The sequence below is a fragment of the Ambystoma mexicanum genome, chromosome 8 (genome assembly GCF_040938575.1).
Source record: "Ambystoma mexicanum isolate Mex_15411 chromosome 8, UKY_AmexF1_1, whole genome shotgun sequence".
Lineage (NCBI taxonomy): Eukaryota > Metazoa > Chordata > Amphibia > Caudata > Ambystomatidae > Ambystoma > Ambystoma mexicanum.
The window spans coordinates 121,403,987-121,419,268 of NC_090929.1; the positions used below are offsets into that span (position 1 = coordinate 121,403,987).

A 15,282-nucleotide genomic window follows, 5' to 3' on the forward strand; every position below is an offset into this window, starting at 1 on the left:
GTTTTGGGTTCTCCCCATGCATTTGCATTAACCATCTCAAGAGTTGGTGGTCTGTCTGAATCACAAAAGTAGATCCATACAAGTATGGTCTAAACTTCTTCAGAGACCACACAATGGCAAAACACTCACGCTCTATGGTTGCCCACCTTGTTTCTGGTCCCTTCAGTTTCCTAATGATGAAGCAAATGCGGTGCTCACTACCTTTCTCATCCAGTTGACTAAGGACTGCACCTATACCAGTATTGGATGCATCTGTCTGCACAATGAAGGGTTGGTGATAATCAGGAGCTCTTAGGACTGGAGCTTGACAAAGGGCTTTCTTCAGGTTTTCAAAGGCTTGAGTGCACTCCTCATTCCATCTAACCTTTTTAGGGAATTCTGGAGAGGAGATTACCTTCAAAGGAGAAGCTATGGACCCATAGATCTCAATGAAATTCCTGTAGTACCCAGTGAGACATAGGAAGGCTCTCACTTGGGTTTGAGTAGTAGGGGTGGCCCAGTTTTGTTCAGCATGTACCTTACTAGGCAATGGCCTATTTCACATCCTCCTACCTCATGACCAAGGTAGACCACTTTGCTCTGACCAATTTGACATTTGCTTGCCTTTATAGTCAGATGGGCCTGCTCAAGAGCCTGCAAAACATTTCCTAAGTGATCAACATGTTCTTTCCAAGTAGGGCTGAACACTGCAATGTCATCCAAGTATGCCATGCAGAAGTCCTCGATCCCATTCAGAACTTGATTGACCATCCTTTGGAATGTAGCAGGTGCATTCTTTAATCCAAAAGGCATAACCTTAAACTGGTAGAGGCCTGCTGGGGTTGAAAATGCAGTTTTCTCCGTGGCATGGTCTGTCAGGGCTATTTGCCAATAGCCTGATGTCAGATCAAATGTACTGAAGTACTTGGCTGCACCAAGTTTATCCACCAGTTCATCTGTCCTTGGTAAAGGATGGGCATCAGTCTTAGTGACTGCATTGAGAGCTCTATAGTCCACACAGAATCTCAACTCCTTGGATCCTGCCTTTGGTACTAGAACAACTGGACTAGACTATGGACTTGTAGATGGCTCTATAACCCCAAGATCAAGCATCTTGTTGAACTCTTCCTTTATGTGGGATCTTACATGTTCTGACATTCTGTAACCTCTGCTTTTTACAGGTATACAGTCACCAGTTAGAATGTCATGCTGGCTCCAAGGGGTCAAACCTGGTGAAAGTGAAAACAGGGAAGCAAACTGATTTAACAGAACCTTGCACTCCTCCTGTTGTTCAGATGTCAGATTAGAAGAGAGATTGACTCCTTCTATGTTCTCATCCAAAGGTTGGTCTCTGAGTAGGTCAGGTAGAGGTTCACTCTCCTCCTCCTCTTGAGCTGCAACTAGAAGCAAATCTCCCACTTCTGGTCTCGAGACATATGCCTTCAAACGGTGGGTGTTAAAGACTCTGGGAGCCTGCTTAGGTCTGCCTAAGTCCACCAGAGAGATCACCCCTCATGGTTTGCCCACAACCTTGAAGGGTCCTATCCATTTGTCCTGCAAGGCCCTCTGCCTTGTTGGCACCATAACTAGTACAAGCTGGTCTTGCGTAAACTCAACCATGTTTGCCTTCTGGTCATGCCAATGTTTGACCAGAGCCTGACCTGCTTTCAAGTTATCACTTGCTTCTGCCATCATGTGTGACATTCTCCTCCGGAGACCTATCACATAGTCAGTCACTCTGACTGGCTTGGGGGAAGGAGCACCCTCCAACCCCTCCTTAATCAGGACCAATGGACCTCTGACTGGATGACCATAGAGACGTTCAAAGGGACTGTAACCAACTCCCTCCTGAGGGACTTCTCTATAAGCAAAGAGAAGGCATGGCAGTAGAAGTTCCCACTTTCTTTTAAGGGGTTCCTCTAAAGCAACTATCATGCTCTTCATAGTACAATGAAACCTCTCTACCAGTCCATTTGTCTGTGAATGGTATGCTGTAGAGAACTTGTAAGTGACACCACAGTTTTTCCACATGGCTTGCATGTAGTGGGACATAAAATTAGATCCTCTGTCGGATATCACTTCCTTAGGAAACCATACTCTGGTAGAGCCTTAGCCACAGCCTGAGCTGTAACAGTCCTCATAGGTATTGCTTCAGGATACCTAGTAGCATGGTCTACTACAACCAGGATAAACCTGTTTCCTGAAGACGTGGGAGGGTCAAGGGGTCCAACAATGTCGATGCCCACCCTCTCAAAAGGAAATTCCAACTCTTGGGAGAGTCACCAAGGGTGCCACATTCTCGGCTCCACTCTTGCCAGAGGTTTGGCAAGTGTGACATCTCCTACAGAATTTGTCAACTTCTGAACCCATCTTAGGCCAGTAAAAGTATAAAGAGAGCCTTTCCTTTGAAACACAAATGACCAGCCAAAGGTATCTCATGGGCCAACTGTAGGAACTGGAGTCAGTTTGTTTTCTAGGGGCACTACAAGACGTTTGCAGTCTCCAGGGACAGACTCAGTCAGTTCACTGTGGAAGAGGCCATCTTCCCAGCGCAACCTATGCTTCCCAGCTTCTTGCCCATCAAGCTGAGAATCTGCCTGTTGTCGAAGACCTTCAAGAGTAGGACACTCTCTTTGTCCTCTGCTCAAGTCTGCCCTGTTGGGTCCACCTTCTGCCAGTAAAGACTACAGCTCAGGATGGTCAACAGGATCCAGATCTCCAACTAGAGTTATATCTTCTTCCAGATATGACTCTTCAGAAGCTGGCTCAACCACAAAGGGTTGTACCTCACACTCAGCCTCAGCAGGTGGAGGAGCCACAGGTGTGACTTTGGACAATCTTGGGGATGTATTGGTTGGTAGCACTGGGGTGCTATCTGCTTTCTTCCTGGAGGTCTTGGGTTTCCCCTTTGCCTCTTTCTTTCCTGAAATAGCAGTGAGCAAATCCTGTGGACTGGGGGTAATAGCTTTCTCTATCAAGTCCCCTACAGAGCCTCTCAAGATCATCTCCCTTGCAGGCATAGTGAGCTCCTGTTTCCCTTTACTGGGAGGCCTGGGGGGACTAGACACAACTCCAAGAGTTTTCAGGTCATTATCCAGCAGGACTCTCCCAGGCACCTCACTCTGCACACTAACAGGTATCTTGACATTCATGTCATTGCACTGGATGAGAGCTGGTAACTGGGGAAGCATTTGCACAGGGCCTCCAGCTAACTTGGGTAGGTGTTTGTGTGCCTTAGCAACGTCCTCTACCTTGAGAAATGATTAATCAACCACAGTTATGCTGGCTCCAGTGTCTCTGATGGCAGAGGTCTCCTGGCCATTCACAAGAACACTATCTTTATAATACTCTTTAGTATTATCTGGGATGGAATTATAGACATCTGAATTCTGTTGTTCCCACAAACCCAGGGACACTAAAGAAACACTAGCTGAGACTTTCATGGGTTCATCAGCCAGTAGGTGAAAGTTTCCACTTGCCATAGGTACTTCTTCCTCTGGGGAGAAGGCTAAGGGGACAGTGTGGATCCCTGAAGGTTTACCCTTACATCTGGAATCCCCTTCCACATGGTCAGTTGACCCACAAACATAACATTTCCCAAATGTTTTGATGAATGGGGACTTGTTCTGACCTCCATCTGGTTTGGGTCCAGATGGTACACTAGCCTGATTCGGTTTCCCTTGTGGCTTAACCTTATTGTTTTGTTTGGGGCCCTCTTTTGGTTTGGAGGTATTAGAATTCTCCGTGTTATCATTCTTTGACTGCTTTCCCTCATCCTTCTTCTGAGTTGCCCCAGAATCCTTGTGAGTATCCATGTTGGCAACCCACAAGTCAGCAGCCTTAGCTAACTTCTTTGGATCTATCTCCTTAGAATTAGCCATGTGCTGTCTGAGCTCAGGAGAGCAGGTATCATAAATTGACTCCAACATAACATGATTTCTCATACCTTCATAAGTGTTTACTCTGTAACCCTTAACCCAAACATCTAAGTTTTTCAAGCAGTCACATACCCAGGTAGCCCAAGGGGTACCATCATGCTTTTTGAGGGTCCTAAACCTCGTAAGGTACTGGGAAGGGGTCTTCCCAAATCTAGCAATTAACGCTAGCTTCACACACTCATAATCCATCCTATCCACCTCCCTCAACTCCATCACAAAATCGGATGCAACAGTGGGTAGCCTACAGAAGAGCCAAGGAAGCAACGATTCCCTGTAATGTCTTGAATTCCATGGTTATATTCAAACATTGCTAACCCATCCAAAATATCAAGCTTAGCCTCACACATACCAACAATTTCTTTAGGCATACGGAGTCTCTTAGGACTGGAAGACATAGAAGACTCTGGGAGAGAAGCATTTTTAGTAGACAATTTCTTCATTTCTAGTGCATGGGTCAACTCCATTTCTCTGATTCGAAGTCCTTGATGCTTTTGTTCAGTTTGAGCATTAATACGTTTGAATTCCAATTCAAGCCTCAGCTTTTCTAGAGCAATGAATTCAGTACTGAGTGTAGGACCTGATGAGGACCCAGTGAACAAAGGTTGAGGAGCAGTAAGGCCTAGATTGTGAGACGCATCTGCCTCATCTAACTCATCCATAATAACTGACACATTATCATCCTCAGCATTTTCCACATTGGCTGGAGGGTTAAGTATTTCAGACCCACTCTCCAGACTTTGTTTTTCTAACAACCTTTCAATTAATTCTGACTTTCTGCCTTTAGCAGAGAGATTCCTTTCTCTATACATATTTTTCAGATAATCAACAGTGTAACTAAGGAGGGTCTCCTGACTGTAGCTTTCCATATATGATTAAAATGAGCTTTTTAGTGATGTTTAGCCTTGTGGTTAGTTGATCCAAGGTAATAGCAGCACTCTAAGTGTAATTACTATACTTTATCCTCACCACTGTACACCAGTGTTAGGCAGAATCAAATGCAGTACCCTTTGGGAACACCGCACACAATTAAGACTACAAGTGCAAGTACAAATTCACCATTGGTACAAGCCTGTACTACACATTATAGTGGTAGCGATGGCTGAGCAGCCAGACTTATCTCAAGAGTAAAGTGAGCAGTATCAGAAGTTACACAAAGAACAGTAATCACTATGGTTCAAATAAACACTGACTCAAGGTTTCTGAGTTTGCGTTTAAATCTTTGCCAAGAGTTCAAAATGTAGTTGGTCGGAAGAAAAGTTATTTAAAACAGTAGAGAAGGATTAGCCCTCGGATTGGCGAAAGATTTAAAACACTTTCACCGCAGTCGGACGGAACGAACAACCGGGTTTGAACAGTACCTTAGAAGAAGAAGAATGCTGCAGCTGAGGCAGAAGTTCCTGGCAGGTCCTGCAGGCTCACGGTTCCTGAAGTGACTGTTGGACTGACACAAAAGAGGAAGACTGGAGGGTCCTGCACTGCACAGGGAAGAAACCTGCAGCAGAGCAAAGCAACGATTAAAAAGTGCACTCCTTAAAACCCAAACAGTGTCCAGTCCGATTGGCTATCCGGTTCACTGTAGCGGTGCACAGCAAATTCGACCAGGGGAGGGAGGCCTTTGCTTGGTGTTTGGCGAACTGGTTGGTCCCACCAGCTCAAGGGAAGAAGATTCCTTGCAGATCTTCTCTGTCATCGAAGTTTGGAGATTCGGACCCGCAGCATGGCTTCACCGGGAGATTCAGTCATGGTAGTGGTCCTCTTCCTTCCGCTTCTCTTCGGTTCTCTTGATCCAGTGGCGACTCTCCCTTCAAAGTCCCAGAGACCTGCTTTTTATGCAGTTGTCCCCCATTCAAACAGCCTGGCTATCAATCACACAGCAGGGTGGCTGTCCTGGTAGGGGGCCTAAAACGCCTCCCTCACATCCTGTCTACCTAGACTCTCAGGTGCCTAAGGAGGGCTTCTGTGCAGAAGCCTGCCAAAGGACGGTGAACAAAGGAACCAAACCTGGTTTGGCGCACAAAGTAAAACACGAGAAAGACCTTTACAAAAAGAAATGGTGAATAAACCCAGCCTGAACCAAATAAAAGTAAATGGGGTCCAGCGGTTTTAAGTTTGAGGCTACTAACATAGCCTAAAACAGTACCAAGGCTATTTTCATAGACCACGGTAGGAAAAATATGGCAGATATCACTGCCACCAGCCAAATCTTAAAGAAAGGGGAATGAAAAAATGTTCCATGAGAGACAGACAAAAAGGGATAACTATTAACCCTTTCCATTACTCTATGTAAGATAGTTTGTACTGGTTCTGTGAATTTAAACAGACTAATAAAGTCAATGAGAGAGTAGTCAGTCCCAGAAAATGGAGTTTAAAGTGGGAAGTCTAAAAAAGACAACCCGTATCACTGCACTAAAGGTGCTGTGTGACACACAGTAAAAAGATGATGCCTATGGAGTAGTCTATGAACACACATATGTTAAACACACAGCAAAACACATGTGGAGTGGGAAATAAAGGCTCACACTCTTACCAGGTGAAAAAATAAATCGTCGAAATCCAGCGAAGCTGCTGAGGGACTCAGTAGGCAAGGGAAATTAGCCATTCTGGAGAATTCTCCCTAACAGGATCATAGGAGGAAACATGAATACATTGATTCTCTGTCGTATACAGTGCATGAAAAACCATAGAATGTATCATAAGAGGGCCACCCCAGTTGAAAAACGGATTTATCAATTTAAATATTACACATTTATTTGAAAGAACACGAATGAAAGACAATTTTAATTTCCAAAGACTTATATTAAAGGAAAAAGAGAGAGAGAGGAATCAAAGTTAACCCCAACATTGAATGCAGAGGTTGACAATGGGGGCAAAGATGGGGTAAGAAAAGACCAAGTGGGGACAAATGGGTGGGAGAAGATTCAGTGAAGAAAATCATTGCACTCTTTGAAGGGTTGGGTTCCAGAAAATGAGAATGTATTGCAGATTGGATGGCCAGGAGACAGGATGAGACAGTGGGGTGAAGAGTATCAAAAAAGGAGGAAAAGGAAAACAGGGGAAACGTCCTTGTCGAAAAGGCAGGAGAGGTTAGACGATTCAATGGGGGCAGAAAGGAGGATAGTATGAAAATAGTAGCTGCCCAAGTGCAGAACCTTGAGGGCCTCCAAAGAGGAGAGGGCATGAGAAGGACAACATTTCTTGACAGAGGTTTTGGACTCCTTATAGAAGCCATTAGAACTTAATTGAGACACTGGTAACACCTGATCAAACCTCCTTCGTTACAGTCCGCTATGGCTTGCCCGAAGAAGGGATTACAGTGGTTTTTGCACAGCCCTTTTCACAGCCTCTGAGGGGTTGCACGTTGGTCTCTGATATGATCCACCACTGGCAATCTTGGTTAAAACCCTCATGCTCAGTAACACCTTCAGCCCATTGGATCAGTATGATATGATATGATAGGTTATTTATAACACGCTCAATACCCAGAGGTTTCTAAGCGCGGATCTGGGGATGGAGCCTGCGTTGCTCTGTGTCGTTTTGCTTCCAAGGAGAGCATGTTACCCTTGAGCTATCCTCCTCAGACCTGTACCTGTCCATCCTGACCTCAGTCTTGTTGGATTGAAACCTTTATTACAGGGAACACCTTCCTGGATAACACTCTCATTGCCCACTACCACTCCCTACAATTAGCGAGAGGGAGTTAACTCTCAGGGTATCTTATTTCAGGAATGCCATATGGGGATATGTGGTTATCTGTCAATGCCTTTCCTTATTTTGGGTACTTTGATTCCTCTATCGCCCGCTCAATCTATTTTGCATGGTATTTCTCTACTTTCAGTGCAGTCTAAGACACTTCTTTCTTTTTGGGCTGATTTCTGCACTTCAATATAGATGGGTTTGGATTTAAATGTATTTACTTACATCGTCCCTGGAATAAAACACAACCTTTCCGTCCTTCATTTAACACTTGGCAAATGCGTGAAACTAACAGGCCTGAGACCATCAAGAGCTCAATCAGGATAGGTGTAATACCAGCACCATTATCCTGGTTGGGAAATTGAACTTCTTGCTCTTGTTCCTTTCTTTTTTGCGACACAGTTTTTTGTTGAGTGTGGACTTAGCTCCGGGAAGCAACCAAGCTCTCTACATCGGTAGGAGTTGCAGGCTAATATATTACATTGACAGCATCAGAATTAATGTAGCCAAGGAAGTCAAAATGCTAGGCTTCTACCTAGATTCAACGCTTCACCTTAACAAGCAGGTGAATGCCACAGCCTCAGCAACTAGTTACACCTGCAAGTTAATTCATGCCTGCAAGCCATTTCTATCTACGGACAATTGCATTACCATCGCACAAGCCCTTATCCGATCTAAATTAGATTATTGTAACACACTCTACTTAGGTACTAGCAAACACAACACCCACAAACTCCAAACCTTGCAAAACAATGCCCTCAGAACAGCACTAGGCATTCCCAAAGATCAACATATCTCGGACCACAGAAGAACTGTGAACTGGCTGTCCATCAATGACTGTATCAAATTCAAAACCCTTAACATTACACACAACTGTCTTATTAACAAAGCACCAGCACACCTCACTGAGAAATTTACTAGGCACACATCTGAACGTCCCATTAGGAAAGCCCAAGCCAAAAGCATCAGAGTCCCTAACTTCAATCTGAAAAGAACAGGAGGTTCTAGCTTCCCAGTATTGGCGTCTAATCTGTGGAATTCCATTCCCGACCCACTTAGAGCCATTCCTTCCTTTCACTTGTTCAAAACGAATGTCAAACTCTGGCTACAAACTAATGACTGTTGACACTTCTCCTACGAACAACCCCTCCTATCTTTCTCACCTTAAGTGTATATATATATTAACACCCTGTATGTAATTTGTAAGAAATGTCTGCAACTGTAATATAAGAAATATAAGATAACCGTAATTTAAGAAATGTTAGATAAGTAATGCAAGATATTCATGTAACAAGAACATGTAACTGTAACATAAGAAATTGTAAGATATTTATGTAACTGTAACCTAAGCCTTCTCACTAGCGCCTAGTTGCCTAACGGCCATGTGCGCTCTATAAATAAATAAACAATACAATACAATACAATTAGATGGCCACTGTACCAACAGTCCTTGCAACATAGCCTTTATTACCTGCATACTGTACCATGGAGGGAAGCAGTGAACAGTTAATATTCACAAATAGTGGTGAGCATGTAACAGTGCTCATGGGAGCATGGGGAAGATACAGGGGTGGGGTGTAGTAAAGGGTGGCTGTCAGGAGTGGAAATTGGATGTGTGGGCTTGGTGGTAGTGTATCTAATGTTTGTCTTTCTTTCTTCTTTGCCACATCCTGCTTTGCCAGGGGACCCTGTGCACCATCTGAGGGTCCTGCCTGCACCACGAAGCTCCCTGTGCATTCAACACCCAAGAATCTACCTGCAAGTGTGGAAGCCATCTGGATCACTGTGCTTGACTCTGAAAGGGACGTGTGACTGTCTCGAGGTTCGTTTTCAAAAATGTTTTATTTTTATTATTCTTGGCCACATCCTGTTTCGCCACAAGATCCTGTAAATCATTGATGGGTTCTGCCTGCAAAAAGATGCTCCATTGTCCTACAATAGCTGGTAATCTGCCTGCTAGCATGGAAGCCTTCTGGGGCACTTTAATTGGCTCCCAGGGAGACAGGTGACACACTGCCTCCCTTATTCAGTCTCCACTGTGCATCCAGCCTAGGAAGTTGCAGGCAAGAGCCAAAATCGCAACGGGTTGCTCCATGCTTCACTGGTTGGAGCCAGAAATGACCTAGGGCCACACTCCCTACTCAAAGCAGGACTTCGCCGTGCTCACACTTTATAGGACTTCTGCTTCCATGCATGAGGAGACTTCCACCCATTCACGATCCTTTCCCTGTGGAGTGACAAGACTTAGGAAATTGCTGTTTTTGGCCTGTTAACTGATGTTGGTTCCCTCTAGTCTCATTCTAGCCCAACTCAGAACATACACCTGCTTCTTCTCTGCACCATCCACGCTTTTCCTTTCCGTTCACCCACATACCCTCTCTCTCTGTCTTGGGATGCATTGTGTCTTCATTGTGCTCACTTGCCTATTTCTTCTACCCTTCATCATGCATCTTGACTTTGCTCCATTCCATCTTCTATTCATCCTTCTCCTCACCTTCTCTCGTATCCTTCAGCCTGACCTTGCTGTATTATCTGAATCACTCTCCAGCCTCAGCATCCAACCCCTTCCCTCTTGCACCCGTACCCCTCAGATAAGACACTCCTGTGCTCCAAGTATTTCCAGGTTCATCTATACCCCTCAGCTACCACACATCATCTCCTCTCCCCACCTCCTATCACTCTTCCACTTTGTCTCTCGAATGCACACTCCCTCTGCAACAAGTCTTCCAACATTACTGACCACTTTGACTCTCAATGCCCTCCACTGTAACTTCTTGCTATCACGGAAACCTCGATCACCTCTCATGACTCTGCTGCATTAGCAGCTCTCCACACTGGCTCTGCTACCTTATCGCACTCTCCGCAACCTTTTGGGAAGGACAAGGGTGTGGGATTCCTTATCACCTAATCTCTCAACACTCCCCTCTATCCCTGTCTGACATCAACTCTTCCTCTTTTCAATATGCCACTATTCAACTCCTCCCTCCTACTCCTCTCACCCTTCTGGTTCACTAGAGACTCCCTGGTCCTCTCAACTCCCTCCTGATCTGACCGTCTTCCTTGAGTCTCTTCCTGCTGACATTCCCGTTGTCATGAACGGGGACTTTAACCTCTCCAAGCCCTGTGCCAACACCTGCCTTGAACTTAACATCCTCCTATGTGAAAACTACCTCTACTCCCTGACCAGCCTACCCACTCTGGTGGTAACTCGTTTGACGTTGTCTTTCTCTCTAATTCACTCTCCTACTCTGACCTCCCCATTGAACCCTCTCCCCCTAATCACTACATTGTTCACTTTAACATCTCAGCCCTTCACCTTCTACTCCGCATCTCGCCTCTTCAATGACTAAGAAAGACAAATCCTCCTACTTCACAAATGTAATCTCTTCCCTTCCCCATCAACAAAATAAATAAATAAATAAATGAATAAATTAATTAATTCAGTCAGGCAGGACTCTCTTGCCCCTTACCATGATGATGTGAGGTACACCCTCCCGTCTCTTTCCCCTATTCACACCTCTTCCAATGACACAATGCTTTCTCTGACTTTCACTATGCACCTATGACTCCATTTGACCAACACTATCCTGCTCATGTGTTCACACCTCCCCTTACCCATCCCAGCTGTGAATGAGTTCTGCTATTCAAACTCTCTAAACAAACTTGCACCGTAACCGGACACAACATTCCTCCAAGCCTACAAAAATTCTCTTGTTGCTTAGCCTCTTCCTTAGAGTCTGAAAAAAATCCTCCTACTTCGCAAACGTAATCTCCTTCCTTCGCAATCATCCCTGCAAGCTTTCATCTGCCCTCCAAACTTTGGTCACACCTCCTAAGCCAATATCAGTGGCCTCCTCCCTTTCTGTATAATGACTTTGCTTACAAACTTTCCTCTTAAATCTCTAAAATTCTCTGAACTCTCACAGCCCTCCTCTTTCTCCCTCCCCATCCCTACTTCTGTCCACCACCTCTAGCCCCTAATTCTTCTACTCTTGACTTAATTTCCCCTATCTCTCTGATTGAATTAGCACTCACCCTTCGCAGTGCCAACCCATCCTGGTCTCCTATCGACCCTTTTACTCCCCAAATGGTGAAAGACTTAGTGTCAATCACTAGTCCTTATCTTACTTAGCTCTTTGACCTCTCTCTCTCGCTCTCTCTCTCTCTCTATCTCTGCTGGACTATCACCAGCTTCTCTCCTTCCCGATTCTTCGAAAGTCCTTGAGCAGGTGGTCTTCGACAGGATCACTAAGAGGATCATGGCCTTGGAAATCCACTTCACTCATTCATGTCTCCAACTTACTCTTCAATGCTCACCACACCAAACACTGATCTGTACTCATCCTTTTGGACAGTTCTGCCGCTTTTGACAATTTGACCACTTGTCTCTCCATCTAACTAGCAGGACCTTAGATTTCACAAATCTGCTCTTGCCTGGATCACCTCCTTCCTGGAAAGACTATCCTTTAAAATCTGTTACTACTCATAAACCACTGACCCCACCCCTCTCCCTGTCAGTGTACCCCAAGCATCAGTCCTTGGACCGCTGCTGCTCACCCTCTATGCCTGTGCCCTAGGAAGACTTTTCTCAATTGGTTTCCACTATCACCTTTTTGTAGATGACACTCAAATATTTTTCGAATTCCCTCTTCGTCCCAGCCATCTCGGAATAGATTACAAACTGCCTCACTGCAATTCGTCACTGTATGGCTCTCCACTGCCGCATGCTGATGTAATCAAATACAGATGTCATTTTTCTGTTGGCGCCCAATGCTATCCCTTCACTCTCCTCTCCTATAACCTTCCCACCTAACCTCCTTGCTCTCCCACCAAAGGCTCACAATGTTGGGGTCCTCTTTGATAGCAACCTACGGAGTTGTGAAGAAGGTAGTCCTTCAAGAAGAGGCTCTTGATTTCTGTGATGTTTTCACCTAGAGCAGCAAATGGAATGACGGCAGAGTGGCTGTGAACAGTGAACAGAGTAACCCTGTTCCAGGGCGACTTTGCTTCGGTGAATGTCTCTCTTTGCTACTCACCAGCATCCAGATGCCACATCATGGTATAGATAAGCTATGGTAGTGTTCTTGATCAATTACTCAACCTTCAACCCCAACCTCTTCATTTGCTACATAATTCAGGGTTGAGTGTGTCCAGTGCAATGATTCGTTGTTCTTGGGGTGTCACATGACTTTCTAGGTCTGAACTCCTGATATCTCCCGCTCAAATCTCCGAAGAAAGTTTCTCTTAGTAAAGAGACCCGTGAGAAAAATGCTTTCGTTTACACAGACCTGGAAACACTGGAATTTGACAGAAAGTTAAGAAATACTAATTTGTACACAAAATAGCAACAGTAATACTACAGGTGCTGCAGCCACTAAACCAGTTTTCGGTTCCCTTTAAGGAGTTGGCGGAAACATAATTGAACAACCTTCTGTGTCTTGTTTACTCCAAGGTCAGAAACATTAAAAGAGGTGAATCGCATGTGTGCTCTTTGGTGCCACTGACTATTGGACTCCCTTGTCGCTAAATAGTGAATCGTCTCTGGACCAGGGCTCAAGTCGAGGGTACACGCGGGTGGAAGGAGACCTGCAGTTTTCAGAAGTCACCCCGCATTTTACAGAGGTCACCTTGATATGCTAATTTCCGGTGACAGCACATTCAATTGGTATGTTAATGAGTCCCAAACCCACTTTTCTTTTTTAGGACTTGACCCCTGCTCTGTACTATACATTTAAGGCAGGTTAAACATTATTACTGCTGTCCTAAGTGATGCATGGCTTTTAGTGACTACGAAGAGATGATAATTGTTGCAATGTTTTCTTTGAAATTACCTGTAACATCTAGCCTGGATAAACGTTCAACTATTGCGGCCCAATCACTTCCCGCTGTTCCATGACTACGGAATGCTTTGTCTTCTCATTTGAATGCAATTTAAATTCTCAGAGAGGTAAATATTGAAAGAGACAGCATTCCTCTCAACGTCCATTTGTTTATGTCTTGAAGAGAAGGAGTGATGAAGATGAGTAGTATGTGCTTACTTTAGTCCTATGAGGAAATGCTATGGAGAAACTTGAACAATTCACAACAGGTAGAGAGACCAGTCATGCATGCATGGCCCCTGCTCCAGAAGGCTCTCAGAGGAACTCCATGTTGGGAAATCTCTTCATTGTCCCTGTGGGCCAGTCTGCCAGCGGGCGTCTGGAGAGATAGGTGTTGGGGCAATGCTTAGATAGGGCATAGAGAGCTATCCTCTATGAGTGAAATTGGTGGGAAGTCTGTTTGGAAATTGGAAGACTTCACAAAAGGCGAGCTGTCTCTTCTAAGTCAACAAGGCTGTGGCACATGCCAGGCAACGCGAGATGTAACCGATATTGCCCCACTGGCATTGTGCGCTTGGGGGAACTTGCTGACAGGGAAATCTCTTAAATAGAATTACAGACCAGCCTGTCCCTCCAGGTAAAGGTGTGACACATAGGAGCCCCTTTCTGTGTTGACAGAGCACTATATTTGATGATGTTGTGTGATGGGGGAAGGGTGATTGAAGAGAGCCAGACATATAAAAAGCCATAGAGCCCTGCATCCTCTAGTGTGATAGGAAGAAGGCAAAAAGGACAATATCCATTGTTGCAAGATAGCACTTTGCATCTGTGAAGGCTGCCACTTTTAGTGGCATCAGTTTAGCATTTGCAACATGCAGATATTTGTGTCCCTGCTTTCTTGTTAATTTGTTCTTTTCTGACTTTTACTGAAGGGACCAAACAACACAATAAACACAGTGAAAAGAACATTGACGAGGAGAGAAGGATAAAGCATCACTATATTTCTTGCAAGAGACCTGGCAAATCTAAACAAATGGAATAACACTCTGCTTGCCTCCTCGAAGGCCCTCGTAGTATAACCCACCACAGAATTCCCAAACTATCAATTTTATAGATTCTGAATCAATTTCCCTTTATCGTGCAGTCAATTATTCCTACAATCTGATGTTCTTATTGCTGTTTTCTATCCTGCAAAGCTAGAAATATCCCAACCAAAATTCTGTCTCCATGGGTTTTCCCTTGATATGTAAATGGCTTTCGCAGCAGAAGTGGGGGGTGAACATGGCCTTCAACGGCCCGCTGGCCTGTGGGCGTTAAATGCCATGTCTGTCCCCCACAGCGGGAGTGAAAGCCATTCTCACCCCGGGTGGGTTATCCAGGGGGCAAATGGTTTCTTTTTTTTTCTCAGGAGACTGGCTGCACAAGTGACACCAGACACCCATCTTTCAAGAAAGAAAAAAAGATGCCCGCTGCCATAGGGAAAAGGGAAAGGAGGAGTGCCGGGACCAGAGCACAGAGCTCCAGTCCAGCAGGTACGTGGTGTGGGAGAGGTTGGGTAAGGGGTTCGTTTTGTTTTGAGGGTGGGAAGGCGGGGCGGCAATAGGGAGAGGCTATTGCCTCCACACATTAAAAAAACAAAAAAAATGGAGACATCCTGGGATGGGCCTCGGGTGGCTGGAAACCATTCTCGCCCGCTGTTTCAGCCACCTAATTGGCTAAGTGCACTTCCCCGGGTGGATTGTTGCTTCTTTTATTTCCATCTCCAATAAAACCATTCTAATGCATTCCTTTGATGTAGCAGGCCCCATGGTGTCAAGATCTACACAAGTTCCCAATACCTTTCCCTGAGATAC

The 15,282-nt window shown here is 45.0% G+C and overlaps 1 protein-coding gene across 2 annotated transcripts in view; it reads right to left on the minus strand.

Moving 5' to 3' along the window:
• The window catches only part of ADGRD2 (adhesion G protein-coupled receptor D2), a 1,057,913-nt gene that overhangs the window by 866,595 nt on the left and 176,036 nt on the right, over positions 1 to 15,282 (minus strand). The gene's annotated exons all lie outside the window — the stretch shown is intronic.